This window comes from Geotrypetes seraphini, chromosome 4 (assembly GCF_902459505.1).
Source record: "Geotrypetes seraphini chromosome 4, aGeoSer1.1, whole genome shotgun sequence".
NCBI lineage: Eukaryota > Metazoa > Chordata > Amphibia > Gymnophiona > Dermophiidae > Geotrypetes > Geotrypetes seraphini.
Genome location: NC_047087.1, coordinates 250,145,264 through 250,164,699, shown reverse-complemented (window position 1 = coordinate 250,164,699; position 19,436 = coordinate 250,145,264). Strand labels below are relative to the sequence as shown.

The window sequence follows — 19,436 nt, the reverse complement described above, 5'->3', positions numbered from 1 at the left end:
AGGCTGTTATAGGGGAAAACACCCTTCTGGGATTCAAGACATAGTTAGACAAGTTCCTGTTGAACCAGAACGTATGCAGGTAAGGCTAGTCTCAGTTAGGGCACTGGTCTTTGACCTGAGGGCCACCGTGTGAGCGGACTGCTGGTCACGATGGTCTGACCCAGCCGTGACAATTCTTATGTTCTTAATGGTGGGCATTCCTCCACAAATGATTGGCATCAGTGTGAACATTTAAATCAGGACGCCTACTGTGGGTGACGTCAGCAAAGCGGAAATGAAGTAACTGTGACAGGATAGTAAGGTATTCACCAGCAGCGTCGTGAGTTTGTTTGTAAAACTTTTTCATCTTCACCTTTTGAATGGCACTTTTATCTTTTTTTGTTTAGGGAGCAGTTCTTCTACTGTTTAACAGCCAGCAAGAGTGGGTTTTCTGAAATGTGTCAGAACCCGCCAGTACACGCTGCAGTAAGACTACTTCTGCCATACTTAAGTTAAGTTAAAGTTTTGCACGTTATATATTGAATACATTTATATTTGAGAAATTGACTATTCTGCACCTTTTTGACACAACAAAAACCTTTTTTTCTGGCAAAAAAAGATGGTGCAATGATAGACTCTGGAAAGCGTATTTAGGGGCTTGTTCACGTTTATGATTTTCTTATCGCCTGTGTTGGTTCTGAGCACCTCTGTCAGTTTAAGGGATCAAACACTTTCAGTGTCCTGTTTTTGTTTAGTTTAATATCATAGTTGAACATCCATATTTTGGCCTCTTTCTAGTCTCACCCAAAACATAGCCAGACCATTCCCTTCTTGCCAAATCAATGAACTACAGTTTTAGACATTCATTTCCTAGCTTCATAATATTGTGATTTGGATTTCCATGCAACATGTACAGCTACTTGCCAGTTTCTAGCAAGCAACTGAATGACACAAAGATGGATGTGGTGAGCTTCTAAAGACAGACCAACAGGTCAGGGACTGGAAAAGCCTATGGTGCTTCCATCTCCCCAACATCCCAATTATTGTTTCCCACATGTAAAGTTTGTAAATTACAAGTATCTCCCAAATAAACTATTTTATGACACTTATGTTTGCCAAAACACAAATATCTGGTCCTAGTCACGAAATAGAGATAAAAAAACAATAGGAGTGAAACTGAGATCGACATGAAGAACTCTTTTAAAACTAAGAACAGAAACAAGACAGCTCTATCAATCTTGTTATTCAACTTCAGCTTTCTCAGTTATTCATGTAATTATTAAATACTGATACTAACAATAACCATTTCAAAGTGGCTAAGAAGTACTGTGTAACTAGCAAAAATCTAGTACAGTATGGGAATTCCAAAGAAAATCAACTAATGCTAGACAGACTAAAATTATAGGCTAAGACAGGGGTGTCCAACCTTTTGTCTTCCCTGGGCCGCATTGGCTAAATAAAAGTTTCTGGGGCCGCACAAACACTGCAGCAAGACAGAGGAGGGAGCTGGCAAGACGGTAAACACCCAGGAGCAGCAGAGGAAAACACTGCATCACCCTTGACTGGGGCCGCACAAAATACTTCACAGGGCCGCAGGTTGGACACCCCTGGGCTAAGACATAAAGTTCACAGACCATTAGGTCTAACAGACTAAATATTAGTCAGCATAAAACACCCATCACTCAAGATGAAATTTTACTAAGCTCTGAGATAAAATGTAGATGAAACATTCAGTACTGTAGCTATGGCAAATTGTAACCTGTTGTTTTTTGTTTTTGTTTTTTAAATCATGTTTATTAAGGAGTCAACAAGAGAAACAAGCTTAGTACAATGTAAATACATGCCAACATCGCCAGCCAGAAAAAAGAAAACATCACCTGTTAACTGTACATCATGGGGCTCATAATCGAAACGGAAATACATCTAAAAACCGGCCTAAATCGGGTCTTAGACGTATCTAAAAAGGACTTAGGCCTTTTAGTACTGCTGTATGACCAGAGCTATAAGGGGCATTTTAGGAGGAGTGGTGAGAGCGGGATTTGGGTGGGATATGGGTTGATATAAACTTAGTTGTACTGCAAGTATAACCGAAAGTTTAATGATGCTGCCTGGACAGAACTTGTACGTTGTGACTTAGGCCATGTAAAACCAGGTCTATGTTCCAAAAAGTATCCCAAGTAACCAGATATGCACTGTAGACATAAAGTACAGACCCCCAAACACTGCCCCAGTGATCACTGACCCCCCCCAACAACACTATAAAAATCGGCCCATAAGCCACTCTAACCACTGCATTTATGGTGGAATATATGCACCCCCAACCCCTACTGTACTGCCATATAGGTGCCACCTGCAGCTGCAAGGACTATTGGGGTGGTAGACAGGTGGGTCTAGTAGGTTTTGGGGGACTCACCATGACCTATAAGGGAGTTATGGTAAGATGTTTATGTGGCACCCTTTTTATAAAGTTCGCAGTAGTGCCCTGTAAGGTACCCCACTACTCTGTTGCCATGTCTAAGTATCCAATCCATTAATTTGCTGGCCCCTCCTACCTCCAAAATGTCATTTTCTAGGCGTTTTTGACTTGGACACATTTTTGGACGAGAATAGGGTATAAAGATAGACAAATTAGCGGTCTGGGCGATCAAACTAAACTAAACCTTAAGTTTATATACCGCATCATCTCCACGGATGTTGTGGAGCTCAGCACGGTTTTCAAGAACTTAAAATATAGGAAGAGAAGGAAAAAAAAGGTTTACATGAACTTATATATAGAAGAGAAGAGTAAGGGGGGATAGAATTACATTTTAGTGAAAAGCCAGGTTTTCAGTTGCTTGCGGAATAATTGGAGGGAGCCCAGATTCCGCAGCGGGGTAGTAAGGTCATTCCAAAGACCTGTGATTCTGAAGAGAAGGGATTTTCCCAGTTTGCCTGCATAGCAAATACCGTAGAGAGGGGAAGGATAGTTTATACCTTTGGGCGGGTCTGGTAGAGTCAGGACTCGAGGAGTTATAAGATAGTGGGATTAAGGGAGGAAGGATGCTGTGAATGATCTTAAAAGCCAGGCAGGAGCATTTGAAATGGATTCTGGAAATCACTGGGAGCCAGTGAAGTTTGGCTAGGAGTGGGGAGACATGGTCAAACTTGCATTTTGCAAAGATCAACTTGGCTGCAGTATTCTGGTTTAGCTGGAGTCTTTGAAGACTTTTTTTGATAGGCTTAAGTAGATGGCATTGCAGTAGTCTAATTTGGAGAGGATGATGGATTGGACAAGGACGGCGAAATGTTGGCGAAAATAGGATCTTACTTTCCTCAGCATGTGGAGGCTAAAAAAGCATGATTTAGCCAAGGAGTTGAGGTGGTCATTGAGAGAGAGAGAAGAATCGATAATAATGCCAAGGACCTTGCTTGAGAACTCAAGCTGCAGTGCAGCGCCTGAGGGTAGTGCGAAGAGGGTGGGCAGGTGTTCTAATTTTGTGCCGAGCCAGAGTAATTTTGTTTTTGATTCATTCAATTTCATCTGTACCGAGAAGGACCAGAAATGGAGTCTCATTATGCAAGCTGTAATGTTCTTGTGGAGGTTGGTGAGGTTCTGGTCTGTCTCAAGAAGGACAAGGATGTCATCAGCGTATGTGTAGATTGTTTCAAGGGGGGATAATTGGAGGAGTTTCAGGGAGGACATATGTAGATGTTAAAGAGAATAGGAGATAAGGGTGATCCCTGAGGGACACCGCAAGATGGTGTCCAAGGAACGGACATGGTGCCATTTGTGTTGACAGTGTAGGAGTGAGAGCATAGGAAGTTTGAGAACCACTTTAGGACGGTGGATTCAATTCCTATCTCGGAAAGTTGATAAAGTAGTATGTCGTAGTGGACAACATCGAAAGCTGCAGAGAGATCGAATTGTAATAGGACAGCAAATTTGTTAGGAGAATGTAGTTGTTGCACCTTAGAAATTAAGGAAACTAGGAGGGATTCGGTGCTGAAGCTGGGTCTGAAGCCATATTGGTAGGGATGGAGGATGGAGAATCTCTCTAGGTAAGAAGAGAGCTGGGTGGCGACTATGGCCTCTAGCAGTTTAGTTAGGAGAGGGATATTTGCTATGGGGCGGTAGTTAGATGGTAAGGAAGGGTCGAGATCGGCTTTTTTCAGAAGAGGGGACAAGGTAATGTGTCCCATTTCTGTGGAGAACAGGCCCGATAGAAAAGCAGAATTTATAAGCCTGGTAAGGAAGGAGATGGCCTGCGCGGGAATGTTTTCGTAAAGGTAGGAAGGGAAAGGATCCAGGATGCAATTGCAGGATTTCAGTTTGAGACAGAGTTTAGAGATCTGGGATTCGGATACAAGTTCAAAGGCAGTCCAGGATCTATCAGCAGGGATAGGGTTGGAGTCGTTGGGAGGCAGAGAATTATAAGAGACTGCTGGGGGGAAAGAACTCCGTAAGGTAGTAATCTTTTCATTGAAAAATTTAGCTAGGTCGTTTGCGGATGGGGGGAAAGGGGAAAGGTGGAGTTGTTTTTTGAGGTTAGGTTGCGCCAAAGACGACTCTCAAAAAACAAAATATTTTGGATGCATTTTTCAGGAATGGACTTTAAACACTGCCAACTTTGGACATCTAGCGACTTATGCCCAAAACAGACTTAGACGTTTCTTTTGATTATGCCCTTCCACATATGTTAACCTGTAACCTGTTCTGAGCTCTTTGGAGAGGACGGTGTAGAAAATGAAATAAATAAAGACAAGAACAGAAAACATCATTTTAAGAGCAAACTGAAACCCTTTGCAGGGCCACATTTTGGATTTGTAGGTACTTGGAAGGCCTCAGAAAAAAATAGTTAACGTCTTATTAAAGAAATGACAATTTTGCATGAGGTAAAACTTTTTATAATTTATAAATCTTTCCTTTTGGCTAAGTCTTAATAATAATATTGTAATTTATAGCTAAAGAGATATATGATCAATAAACTGTTTAATTATACTTTTGTGATTATGATAAACATACCGAGAGCCTCAAAAGAGTACCTGGCGGGCCGCATATGGCCCCCGGGCCGCCAGTTTGAGACCACTGTTTTAAGAGTATGCATTTCACATACAGTATTTGCTCATTTTCCAATTCTCTCTTTAAAATATTTAAAATACAAACATAAAATAATATTTTATTATAGCAGTTCTAATTCCTTGTGGACAGTATATTTATTGTCCTATCTGTTCAACTGTCACCCTCAAGTCTATAAATTGTCCACATGGAAATTATCTGTCACTTAGTTATAAAAGTCCTGCCAGGCTTTAATGTGACACGATCAGTTAAACTTTTAAGATGTGTCATACACTGAACTAGCACCAATGACCACTATCAGTAAGAAAACCAGTCACTAATATTTGCAGCAGTGATTTCCAACCCTCTATGGAAGGTACACCTATCCAGTCAGATTTCTCAGAGTTGTCACTATGAATATGAATAACATCTTCCTCCCCCCCCCCTTTTTTTACTAAGCCTGAGTAGAGGTTTCTACTGTGGCCCAGAGCGCTAAATGTTCTGACCGCATAGAATTCCTATGAGCATCAGAGCAGCGCTAAAGCGTTTAGGGCCTTGGGCCACGGTAGAAACCTCTACCGCTGCTTAGTAAAAGAAAGCCATAATTTGTATTTGTTTGCATGGAAATCTATCTACTATGTTCATTACATATATCATGAAAACCAGACCAGTTAGGTGTGGCTCCAGGAAAGGGTTGGGAAACACATATTTACAAGATAACAACATGCTGGGTCGGATCAATGGTCCATCTAGCCCAGTATCCTGTTTCAACAGTGACCAATCCAGGTCACAAGTACTTGGTAGAAACCTAAATAGCAAAATTCCATGCTATGGATTCCATGGCAAGCAGTGGCTTCCCCCAATATCTGTCTCAATAGGATATTGTGGCAATAGTAAATGTGTTGGCCTATATTATTTGAGATAGCTTTTGGGATCAAGTATTGAGGTGCCCTACTGGAAGTGCCCTATTGGAGCCTAAGTTAAGTGCAAAATGCTATTTAAAAACATTCTTAAAACAATGCTTAACTTGCAAGGATGGGAAGGGGATAGAAATAGATCCTAAGGGGATGGGAACAAATTTGTCCCCGTGTGATTCTCTACATAAGTACTGTAGAACACCAATTATCTGAACACTAAATATTCAAATTGCTTTGGGGATTGCAGTTTATATTTGTGTTCCCTCCGAAGTGCCATTCATATCACTCTCCCTCCCACTAGTGTTCCTTCTCTGCTTCTGCCACTGCTGCCATCAGCCCAGCTCAGCCCATCCACACCCCAAACCGGGAGACTTTCCCCAATGTCAGCACACCTCCTACAAGACAAGATAGCATTCCCCCCTCCCTTCCCGGACAGACACCATAAACCCCCCTCCCGGATTTGTTTCCCTGGTGGAACAGCAGCAGTGATTGTACTTGCTCCTGCCCATGCTCTTTCAGTGATGAAAATAGCTGCTGAGACTTCCAGCGGCAGTCTCATGAGGCTACTCAACAGCTATTTTTGTCACTGAAAACATGGGCAAGAGTGAGTAGGAATCATTCCTACCCCAGCACGTGCAGCTAGACCATCAGGTAAACAAGGTAGGCCTGGAGTCTTTCCTCTGGGTCTGGGAGGGGTTGGTAGTGTCTATTCAGGGAGGGAAGGGGAATGTTGCCTTTTCTTGACCGGGGGTGCATTAGCGGTATTTTTTATTTTAACAATTATTAAAAACAAAAGAAAATTAATGTCCATCTCTCTCTCTCTCTCTATATATATATATATACTACAGTACGGCCACGGCCAGAGAAGAGCGACAAAAAATAGTTAAGGAACTGGAGGAGTTGCCGTACAATGAGAGGCTAGAGAAACTGGGCCTCTTCTCCCTTGAAAAGAGAAGACAGAGGGGACATGATCGAGACATTCAAGATATTGAAGGGAATAGACTTAGTAGAGAAAGAGAGATTGTTCACCCTCTCCAAGGTGGAGAGAACAAGAGGGCACTCTCTAAAGTTAAAAGGGGATAGATTCCGTACAAACGTAAGGAAGTTCTTCTTCTCTCAGAGAGTGGTATAAATCTGGAACGCTCTTCTGGAGGCTGTTATAGGGGAAAGCACCCTCCAGGGATTCAAGAACAGCTAAGTTAAGTTCCTGCTGAACTAGAACGTATGCAGGTAAGGCTCGACTCAAATAGGGCACTGGTCTTTGACCTAAGGGCCGCCACATGAGTGGACTGCTGGGCACGATGGACCATTGGTCTGACCCAGCAGCAGCAATTCTTATGTAGGTAATATGGACTATGCAATCGAAAGTTCAGAGGGTATGAGTCTCTTTAATAGCTAATCTTAATACTATTGTGACCAAGTCATGCAAGAAGAATGTAGTTCTCAGAAGAACACAGTAAAAAAATTAATGTTTTCTTTTTATACACATCATACTATTCTACAAAGGATTTTTCACTCTGAGAGCAGACTGAATTACTAATTAAAAATTTAATTTTTTAAAAAAATCCCTGCATATTTCATCTACGGTACATTTATTTTTGAATGGATCCCTCAACATGTTTATCCCTTATGCTTCCATAATCCTAATCTAGAATATAACATACGTCACATTTTACATCTAGTCCAAACGCACAATGAACAGATTTCAAAGTTCACCAGAAGCAGATTGCAAGATTATTGGAACCAAATTTGGTATTATATAACTTCAATAGCAGATATTTTGGGTCCAATATCTTAATCGTTGATTGTAACAAGTATAACTAACCCTTAGCTATTATTGTCCATACATCAGCTAAAATTGATTCATTTATTACTGTTACTGGCAATTCGTGTAATTCTTGAAAACTGGAAAGATTTTTCCAATGTTTCTTATAATGAATAGTGGAATGCAGTTTGTTTGATTGAACATTATGAAAGAATTGCTGCCGAACGGAAAAGCGTATTAGAAAATTCAAGAAAATATGGGTACCATTGATTGCTGCGGAATACAGCTTTCCAGTAAACTATGGGCTTCTTTTACAAAGGTGCGCTAGCGTTTTTAGCGCACGCACCAGATTAATGCATGCTTCCTAAAAAACTACTGCCTGCTCAAGAGGAGGCGGTAGCGGCTAGTGCATTTTAGCGCATTTTAGCACACGCGTCGCATTTTAGCGCACGCTATTCTGCGCATTAAAGCCCCAACGCACCTTTTGTAAAAGGAGCCCTATATCTCATAATCTATAGTATTATTTATTACTAGTCTTTAAGCCCGTTACATTAACGGGTGTTAGAACATATGTGTGTGTGTCTGTCTTTATTTCTTTCTCTCTCTCTCCTTAGCCGCTTTTTTTCTTTCTGCCTTTCTTTTTCCTTGGCTGTCCATCACCACCCCTTGCCTGCTCCCCCTGTCCATTTTCCCTTCTTTTACCTCCCCTGTGTCCACCACCACCCCTTCACTGCTCTCCTTATGCAGCAGCAGCCCTTCTCCCTTTGTTTTACCTCCCCCCTGTCCAGCAGCACCTCTTTCCTTCTCCCCCTGTCCAACATTAGTCCTCCGTTCCTTTTCTTCAACTCCCTGTCCATCAGCATCTCTTTCGTTCTCCCCCTGTGCAACAGGTGCTAGAGTAGACGACTGTTTTTTTTTTCCTTTCTCTCTCTGTGCTTGGATGCTGTCTGTCTGTCTGTCATTCTTTCTGTCTGTCTCTGTCTTGCGCCATGCCTGCCTATCTCTCTGTGGCCCCCTTCTCTTCCCCGGCATGATTGGTGTGTGCCCCCAGAACACCCTTCCCCTCAAAGCAGCCCCGTTTCCCAATGCCCCTGCCCCCTTTTGTGCCATGCCTGCCTGCTCCGTGGCCCCTTTCTGTTTCCCCCCTATGATTGCTGTCTGGCCCAGGAAACCCCTCACCCCAAAGTAGCCCCCTTTCCCTCTCCCCTTGTTGAGCCATGCCTGCCTGTTCTGTGATCCCCTGCCCATGACTGCTATGTGCCCCCAGCACACCCCTACCCCCAAAGCAGCCCCTTTCCCTCTTCCCCTGCTTGCCTGCCATGCCTGCCTGCTCCCTGTGCATCAGCATTTCCCTCCCCCTCACCTGTTCCTTCGTAGCAGCATGGAGATAAAACGGCTCCCTTAGTTCTTTGCTGGATTTTTTTTTTAAGTTTAAAGATGCCTACGCGGCTCCTCTCACGATCCGGCCTGCGTCAGAAGCCTTCTCTGAAACAGGCCGGGATCGTGAGAGGAGCCACGGCGGCAGTTTTAAACTTAAAAAAAAAATGCAGCGAACTAAGGGAGCCGTTTTCAAAGCCGCCGCCGCGGCTCCTCTCATGAGCTGCACTTATATTATGTCGGAAGATGAGAGAGGAGCCGCGGCGATGGCAGCAGATTTCAAATTAAAATAATTTATGCGGCCAGCCGGCTCCCTCGAAACCCTCCCCCCCTTTCCCTTCCCACGGTCCGTCTGGCTGCGTTGTTCTCTCCCTCATTCTCAAACCGTCCGTGCCAGCTGAAGTGGGAGTGGGGGGGACTCAGCACCGGCTGGGCGACTCGAGCCGCCGGCCCCCAGGAGCTCGAGGCCGACGGCGGACATGGCTTGCGTTGCCGAGTTTGGTGACGTACAACCCGCGCATGCGCACTAAAAAAAACGGGACAGCTCAGGGAACACGTTTTTTTTAGTGCGCATGCGCGGCCTAGCATTTTATTATATTAGATGATATCCACAGCATTTCTCATCTCTCGTATGTCTATTACTGCAACATAAATGTGACATACGCTATAAGCTTTTTTTGTAACAATGTTTTGCAAAAACTCACGACTGTATAGGATATGTGTTACATGTTTCTACTTTTTTTGTTACCCTATTGGTTATTGACCTTGCATACCCATACTTGTCATGTATTATTGGATCAGGTCAATGGATTTTTGTAAGTTGTAAAACCATAATAAAGATATTGAACTTAAAAAAAACAATAAGAGGGGCATAATAAAAAAAAATGTCTAAGTCCCCTTTTGGCCTAAGGTCTTAAACGTTGAAAGTAGAAGCAGGGAAAATGTCTATTATTTTAAAAAAAATGTCCAAAAGGAGGTTTTTTTTGATAATGGCCTGCCTCTATGTTCAGCTGTTTAAACGCCCAGACCACCACTACGTCTAAACTTACATCATATAATCAACCTACAAAAAGCCTAACTCCCAAACGCCCAAAACAAGGGCTTTTAGGCAAAGGAGGAGCCAGTCCTTCACCTAAAAGCTGGATTCTGTAACTGGTGTCTGTCAAAAACAACACCTGTTACAGAATACCACCCCCCCCCTACAACGATCCAGGCAGGAGGGAGCCCAAGCCCTCCTGGCCCGCGGCACCCCGAACCCCCAACTACATTTGGGGCAAGAGGGAGCCCAAGCCTTCTTGCCCCGGTGGCACCCCAAACCCCCGATTATGTTTGGGGCAAGAGGGAGCCCAAGCCCTCTTGCCCTGCGATCCCCAACCCCCCCTTCTCCCCCGCCAAGTCCGATGGGGCCAGGAGAGAGCCCAAGCCCTCCTGGCCCGGCGATCTCTAAGCCCCCTCCCCCCCACAATCCGGCCAGGAGGGAGCCCAAGCCCTCCAGGCCCGGCAACACCCCCTAACCCCCATCCCCCACTAAAATATGGGCAGGAGGGATCCCAGGCCCTCCTGCCCTCGATGCAAACCCCCTAAACCCCTGATTGCCCCCCTGATAACCTGCGACCCCCCAACTCCCCTCCCCGTACCTTAAAAATAGTTGGTCGGAAGGACAGGTGCTAAGCTCGTCCGTCCGACAGGCCAGCCATCTCCGGAATGGCTGGCCTTAGGGCCTGATTGGTCCAGGCGGCTCAAACCCTGCCCACAGGTGGGGCTTGAGGCGCCTGAGCCAACCGGAATCGGCTCAGTTGTCTTAGGCCCCTCCTGTGGGCAGGGCCTTATGCACATGGACCCAACTGGCCCATGTGCCTAAGGCCCCGCCCGCCCTTTTCCCTCCTCTAAAAACGCCTCTTTTCACTCTATGCGTTTAGAGGCAGGGGGAAGGCCTAAGCTGGTTTTAGATACGTCTAAAACTAGCTTTGATTATGGGTGCTTGGACGATCAGGCTTTTTGATTGTCCAAGTACCCATTTAGGCCACTTTTTAGATGGTTTTATTTTTTTTTATTATGAGCCCCTAAGTTTCCAGTTTCACAGGTTTTATCTTTAAGCAGGCAGCATGTATTTTTCATACAAATTCTCATGCTTCCACACACCTGTCTTTTGCCCTCTCATTTCTGTTAGAGTTTTCAATTGAAAAGAAGGAATCCAAATATATTTATTCCGTTTTCTATACTGCCTCTTTCACAAAGCCGTGCGGCAACGGCCCCAAAGTCCTTTAAATTTCTATGGGCTTCGGGGCCATTAGCGCAGCACAGCCGCTAGCGTGGCTTTGTAAAAGATGCCGATACTGTTCTTCTAAGGGAGCTCAGAATAGAGAGCTGCACGGGAACGGGGATGACGGGAATCCCGCGGGACCCGCGGGGATCCCGCGGGTTCCCCCTTTGGGTCACGGGGATCCCGTGGGGACGCCCCCTAGGGTCGCGGGGATCCCGTGGGGACGCCTCCGAGGGTCGCGGGGTTCCTGCGGGGTTGGATCGCAGCGGGGTTGGTCGAGCCGCGAGGGTAGTCTCCTTCTCCTTACCTGCCCTGTCGCAGCACACATCCGAACGGAAATCTTCCCGATGTCAGCGCTGACGTCGGAGGGAGGGCTTAAGCAAAGCCCTCCCTTCCTCTGACGTCAGCGCTGACATCAGGAAGACTTCCGGTCGGCTGTGTGCGGCAGGGCAGGTAGGAAGAAGGCAATGGCGTACGAAAGAGGGGGGAGGGGGCGGACCGCCCTGGAGAATGTGCACAGCCGGTCAGATCCCCCGATCGACCGACAACAGGCCCGGCCGACAAATCTCCCTGCCCTGTAGCCGCGAATCTACATTACCTCTTACAGCAGCTTCACTACTCCAGCTGCTGTAAGAAGGTAATTTAGATTCGCGGCTACAGGACAGGGAGATTTGTCCGACCGGGCCTGTTCTGTTGTCGGTCGGGTGCAAAAGCGCCACAAAGGTGGAGGCAGGGAGGGAGGAAAGGTGGAGTGGAGAAGAAAAGACGCTTAAGGGGGGAGAAGGCCGCTGAAAGTACTGGGGAAGACAAAGGGGTGGAAAAGAACGCTGAAAGGACATGGGGTAAACGGGAGAAAGGGGGGGGGAAGGACCCTGAAAGCACTGGGGAAGACAAAGGGGTGGAGAATGCCACTGAAAGGACATGGGGAAGACAGAGGGGGGAGAAGGCCGCTGAAAGGACATGGGGAAGGCAGAGAGGGGAGAAGGATGCTGCCTGACAGGACATGGGAAAGATGGTGGGGGAGAAGGACACTGAAAGGAAATGGGGAAGAGGGAATGGGAAGAAGACGCTGGCAGGGAAGAAGACAGAGGTGCCAGACTATGGGGGGAGTGGAGGGAAGAAGATGGGTGCCAGACCAATTTGGGAGGGGGGAGAAAGGGAGAGGCACAGTAACAGAGCAAATGGAAGACACAGAGAGAAGAGAGGCAGTGGATGGAAGGAATTGAATGAGAACATGAAGAAAGCAGAAACCAGGCAATAAAGGTAGGAAAAAAATTATTATTATTTTTTTTTTTTTGCTTAAGGATAAAGTAGTATATTAGTTGTGTTGATAAAAATTTATAAACATTAGAGGCTCTGGTAGAAACCCGTTTACAAAGTATGTATTCTTCCCAATTAATATTTCCAAATTAATAAAATCTTTTTGCTTATTTTTAAATGGGTTTCTACCAGAGCCTTTAATTCAGTAGCATAATTAAATGAAATAACTATTTCTGTAGTTTATAGGGACAGGCGGGGACGTAGGGGATTCCTCGCGGGGACGGGTGGGGACGGAGGGGATTCCTCGCGGGGACGGGTGGGGACGGAGGGATTCCTCGCGGGGACGGGTGGGGACGGGTGGGAGTCCTGGTGGGGACGGGTGGGACTTTGGCGGGGACGGGTGGGGACGGGTGGGATTTCTGTCCCCGCGCAACTCTCTAGCTCAGAACGGTTTACATTAATTTATTTAGATACTCAAGCATTTTTCCATGTCTGTTCCAGTGGGCTCACAATCTATCTAATGTACCTGGGGCAATGGGGGGATTAAGTGACTTGCCCAGGGTCACAAGGAACAGTAGGGGTTTGAACCCACAAACTCAGCGTGCTGAGGCTGTAGCTTTAACCACTGTGCCATACTCTCCTCTATCAAGCCCTGTTTCTCAAATGATTACATGGCAAAACTCATAAAAAAAGAGTCTTGTGGTCGTAAACTGTAGTACTACTAAGAACAGTTTTAGATATATAGAAACACATAAAAAATAATACTGGGATCTGGAGAGGTTTGTTGTGCCCAAACCCCCACCCCTCCCCCACACACACACACATCATCTTGTATTCCAATCATATATCATATAGGAGTGCTATATTCTCTACTGACTTCAGAATGATCAAAAAAAGGCTCTCACAAGTAAGCTGGTCTTTAACAGTTTCTTAAATGACTTGAAATCTGCACATGTTCTCAATGGCCCTTTCAGTGTGTTCCAAAGTCTTGGACCTGCTACAAATACAGCAACCCTGCTAATTTTTTTTTATAATGTACCTCTTGCACCTGTCAAAGTAGAAGCCACCCTCCATACGAAACCTCAAAGAGGGGATAAGATGACGGATGCGACAGGAAGGAATCTGAAAGCCGATTCGATGTTGACCTTCTCCAGCAAGGCACTTAGTCCCACCCTAACGATGAGGTGAACAGCACAATCAAAGAACGCACACTGGATGGAACAGAAGTCGTGGTGTATGCTGTCATTCATGGGTCTCCCCACCGGGTAAGACAAATTATTAATCAAACAGAATTTCCCCAACTCCTTTTTAGGCATTACTGCTAACGGGGACAGAATCATCTGAGGAAAAGGACTAGAATGGAAAGGGCCAGTTTAACCAGCCCCACCTTCCGAAGGCACACCATGGTCAAAGGCATTCTGAACCATGGAGTTACTTAAGTCTCCATAATATGGAATGACAAACCATTCCCTGAACCCAGCTTCTAAAATAGCTGCTGTTGCTCTATTGTCATACCTCCTTAGCCAAGGACAAATTTGACCAGTGGCGTAATAAGGGTGGGCGGTGCTTGGGATGGTGGTGACCCTCCCCCGCCCTATTCCCCACCCACCCTGCTGTGCGTGTGCCCCTTTCCCTTTCCCCATACTTTTTTAACTTCTCTGGTGTGAACAGCATGCCCACATCAGTATCGGCTTGCCCTTTGATGTCACTTTCTAGGCATGGGTCCCAGAAGTGACATCGGATAGAGCGCTGATGCCAACCTGGGCATCAGTTTCATGTTGGGGAAGTAAAAAAGGTATGGGGGAAGGCAAGAAGTACACGCCTGCAGCAAGGAGAGGAGTGGGAGGCAGAGAGGATGAGGGGTGCTGTGCCCTTAGGAAGACCATGCCCGGGATGGACCACACCCCCTTTATTATGCCACTGCATGTGTCCCACCTGGATTGGCATGGGGACCCGAGATATTAGGGTCCTACTTGCCAGAAACCGTTTTGGAACACTTAATGGCGGTGTGATTTTGCACGCATTGGGTGCAGGTGTGTCTAAATCTACAATCGGGTAAAGGACACGCTGCTCTATTGTACCACCAGCATACATCCTGTCCCGAACCCAATCCTGAGGCTCCCACTCCTGAAGAGGGATGAAAGGAATGCCCCACTGAAGATGTTGAAATATCCTGCCTGCCACCCCTAACTGCTGAGCCTGAGCTGGCTTGGATGTCATATGTGCAAGCCTCAGGTTAATATCCTTTGTTCTGCAAAATATGTAGAAGTTCTCTTCCATCTTGTCCCTGAACGTCTCATCATAGTTAAGCCAGTCCCAACCACCAAAACTCTCATATACATCCAAAACCAAGTCCGCATAAGCCAGCAGCAACCCATACTGCTGAGGATGCACCGAACCCCAAACAATGGCCAACCTCAAAAAGGAACACATTCAAATAACCACATTCCTGGACACAGCCATATGCTTCCCACACACACTGTCCTTTTTTACCTTCTTATGGTTTTTGTTGACCCTAGCCTCCAGCTAAAATATATCAATATATACACTCTTCCTAATCTTATCCAAACATCTAGGCACCTTATCCCATAACTCAGATAATGCCATTAACACTGGAGTGTCCCTCAAGTGCTTCCCTTCCTCCTTCACCCCTTCCTGAGGGGCAGTAAGCCTACCATTGGATGACTGAGAAGTAAAAGAAGAAGAACTAGAGGAGGAGGAAGCTCACCTACACTTCCTGACCCTTCCCTGCTTCTTCTTTTGTTAGGATGTTCCTGCTGACTGGATTATCCACCACTGCTGGACCAGTCCAGGCTTCTCACATTCAGTAGAGCAAATGGTGCCATCCAAGGCTGCTACCATAACCGCACTCATTCTCGATGAACTGAACACAGTCACCAGTCATGAAGTTCCAGTTTCACTATCAATTGTCATCTCTCACCCACCCCGAGATGGGGGCACTGAGTTCTACAAGGAAACAACAGAAGGACGAGCAGCAGAGGGCACCTCAACATCAGATAAAGATCCAATAGGCATGCACAAACCAAAATCATTCCCACCCACAGGTGCTCCCCCAGCTGCCCCCTCCCTACCCACATATTGGGACCAAACTGCTGCCTTCATGGTAGGGGGCTGTATCACAAAAGGGGGGGGGGACAAAAAAAACAGGGCTCCAAATGGACTTAAACTGGACTCAAACTGAGCAGGCTACCAAAAGAGCATAGGGGTAGGTAGATAAAGTGGTTGAATAGGAGCAGAAGGGGCCTGGAAAACCCATGCCTCAGTGCTCTCATTCATAGGAAAGGCTGTGAAGCCTGCCCATCTCCAAACTTTGCCCACCACAGCCTCCCCAGTGAATCTCTGGTTGAGCCCCATGGTCAGTGTTCGGGGAGCCTCCACAACAGTCGAGAAAGTCTGTTTCAATCACCCCATGAACAACCTGCTCCTCCTATTCCAGCCCTCCACCACTCTAATTTCCTCTCAGCCCTCCTACCATGCATCTTACAGGGAAGAAGCCAATCACAGCGCCGGACCTTTTCCCTTCCCATCCCTGGTAGAAGAACCTTATCGTGACCGCTTCACTACTAACTCCGGACAGTCCAAGGCTAAAGCTGACAGAGCCATGGCTTTAGATTGTCGAAGTTTCCACAGCAAGGAGGGCCCAACCCCTGGTGATCCCAAGCTAGCAAAGACCCACTCAAACCCACTTGCTCTTCTTCAGTGTCTTTGTCAAAGGAGTCAGCAGCCAACAGGAAGACCTCTTCATTCATCTTGTCGGCTGAATCATCGACAGGTGTGTCACCATACCCCATCCAGAAAAGGCATCCTAGTAAGAGAATGCCTGAAAAATCCACCTCCAAGGAACAGGAAGAGACCTGTGACTCAGAGGAGGCTCTTTAAGTACTGTCTGGGAGACACCCCTCCTTCCCCTCCTTAAGGTGGGAACTCTTGAATTTAAAAAACTCCATCTTAGTCCCCGTCTGCTGACTCTCCCCTCCTGCTTGACCCCATACTTCCATCTAGCCCCAATTTCGGAGCTTCGATCTTTTGAATCCCTCCCCCCCTACATCCAAAGGTCTCGGTCGGCGAACAAAAAGAGCCATCCAGCCCCCTGTTATGGTCGCCAATCAAGACTAGCTCTTGGGCTCTAATTAACCATCCAGGACTCATGTGAGTTGTCAATGCATAATAAATCTGAGACCTGATAAGCTGTATATATTGCATCAGGTGTTCAACAAAGCTACATTTAAAACAATGCATAAATTGTGCATTTCCTATAACATAAGATTACATCGAAGGTTAGTTGACCTGTTTATTATTTTTTTTAAATATATACACTGTCTAGGTAGTTTCCAAAGTGATCATACATAATATATGTTACAAACAAAACATTAAAATATAGAAATACAAAATACAGAGAGCTATATAGTTGGCTATATTCACCTTCTATCAAGAAAAGTTACTTGTAAAGCTACATCAGTGGTATTTTAATGAATAAACTCTTCCTCTTTCTCATTTGCTTTCAGCACATAGTTTCTACATGTCATAGCAGCACGGTGAATTTCTTTTTTTAAAGCTTGACATCAGCACAGCTGAACTGTAATTTTGAGTTACCGTATTCTGTGTTTCTCTCTCTACCCTTAATACACTTCATATGTAGCACTGATAAATTACCTGTCTTCTAGCAATGTTCAGAGAAAAAGAGGTCACTGGTATTCATTTCTATTAGCTCTATATTGTGAAAATTACTATTCATGTTCCTATATTTCTAAACCCAGAGTCCAACATAGTATTTGAGCCATATTTCCCACAAGAGGCAGACAGACACAGACACACACAAAAATGAGTTTAACCCTTGAGAGAAACTCTTGAAATCAACATACTTGCAGTAATCACAGTACAAACAAATCTGCAATTAGATCAATTACAAATTATGACTCTTGAATAAACTAATATGAATTTTCAGTGTGTAGGCGGCCAGTTATATATGTTTAATAAAGACTTTGGCAGATGACGTAGGGCTCCTTTTACGAAGGTGCGCTAGTGGTTTTAGCGTGCGCTTAGCCACGCGCTACAATGCCACGCGTGCTAGGCGTTAACGCCTCCATAGAGCTGGCATTAGTATTTTCCATGTAGCGCGGGGTTAGCACGCGCGGCATGTTAGCGCACGCTAAAAACGCTAGCGCACCTTCGTAAAAGGAGCCCTTAGATTCATTTTGGGATACTTTGTAAGATGACTAGAAGAGACTGAGGGCTACTTTTAGATTCTATACCCCCAGACTGAAGAGAATAAGTAAAATTACAGCCCATTAAGGGCTGAATAAGATGGAACACAGGTCACATTCCTCATGACTCAATGAATCTCTGACATACAACTAAAAAGAGTTAAAAGAGGGTGGGAGGCTGGGGGGAGGGGAGGGTCTGTCCATCAACAAGTGCTGTATTATGTGGTTAATGGCAGCAGCTAAGAGGTGAAATCAGAAGCTGCAGAAGAAAGCAAGCTCTCAAGAAACGCACATGTGAGACTGAACACATACCCAGCCTTCTACCACCAACACAAATAGGATAGAAAATCAAATGTAGCCATAGCCTCTCTACTGCACTAAGTACTACAGGAGCAGAATACTAAAAGGTTCGTTTATAGGCCTGATTACCATATGCAGATATTCTAAATGGTCTGCCTTTTCACTAGTTTGCTTCAATTCTCCTCCCCCCCCCCCAAAAAAAAAGGCCAAATATTTAATAAAGTGCTTATAATTGAAGGGTTTGTCTACGGGAGATAGTTCATAAACTACTTTTCCTTCTAATCACTTTAAATAATTCAATTTATTGATTTATGTGTAGTCATATAAGTTATACTATACATTACTTAATGTGATAAATATGCTATTAAATTGGATACCTATCTGTCCATCAATCGATAAATGTAGTCAGGTTTCACAAATACATTTTTGACAGTAATATATAAAAGCACAGAGATTATATATGTTTTGAAGAATTCTGCAGCTAAAACTGCTCATAATCCTAACATTTTCATGCAGCATTAAAAAAATAAAAAATCAACTTATTATATTACACCAGAAAACTTAAAAATGCCAAGCACACAAACTTCTGGGAAAATACTAGTATAAAGACTGGATTAGCTTATTCCACTTCACACTAAATTGACCCGACAGGTCTTTTTGGAATCCAAAAAGTTCCCAACCTGCAATTAACTTGCACAAGAACGAAAACCTGATCTCAAAAGACCCGTTTAAATCTTAAATGGCACAGGATGCATCTGTAATAGGATTCAGCAGCACTTTTCCGTCACTGATTTCAGAACAGCTCAGAGCAACCTCCCTCCCAATGATCTCAGCTTTCACCCGGTCCCTGAAACAAACACATTCCCTTCCTGCAGTTGTCTTCTTACCGTGAAGCCGATCCAAACAGCTGATGCCACAGACAGTCCAGTACGAGGGATGAGAGAAAATGATTTCAGTGTGTTCCAGCCTATTCCAGAGTAAAAACTGAAATCGTATATAAGGGGGAGATGGTAAGAGAAACGTGCTCCGAAATCCTTTCCATGGCACCTTTCACAGATGCTGTGTCTTTCCCCTGACAGGGTCAGGGAAACCGGAACGCTTCCTGCCACAATATCTCCTTTTTAATCTCGTTAAAAAAAAAAAAAAAAAAACTGGTTGCGCATCCACGTAGTCCAGCCCTTCCCTTTCAAAAATAATAATAATCCTCCCAAGAATCCAGATCAGGAGAGGAGAGGTAGGTGACGAGAGCTCAGGGGACACTGACTGCTTCTAAGCAATTGCACATCAAATGCAAACTGCAAGTTGAAAGCCAGAG

General features: G+C 45.0%; 1 protein-coding gene across 2 annotated transcripts in view; it reads right to left on the bottom strand.

Moving 5' to 3' along the window:
* Window positions 1-19,188, bottom strand: part of PCDH15 (protocadherin related 15) — a 2,123,136-nt gene extending 2,103,948 nt beyond the window's left edge. For both annotated transcript variants that reach the window (XM_033941002.1, XM_033941006.1), the window contains exon 1: window positions 19,009-19,188. The gene's annotated coding sequence lies outside the window, so the exon portion shown is untranslated. The remainder of the gene's footprint in view (window positions 1-19,008) is intronic.
* Window positions 19,189-19,436: the final 248 nt, after the last annotated feature.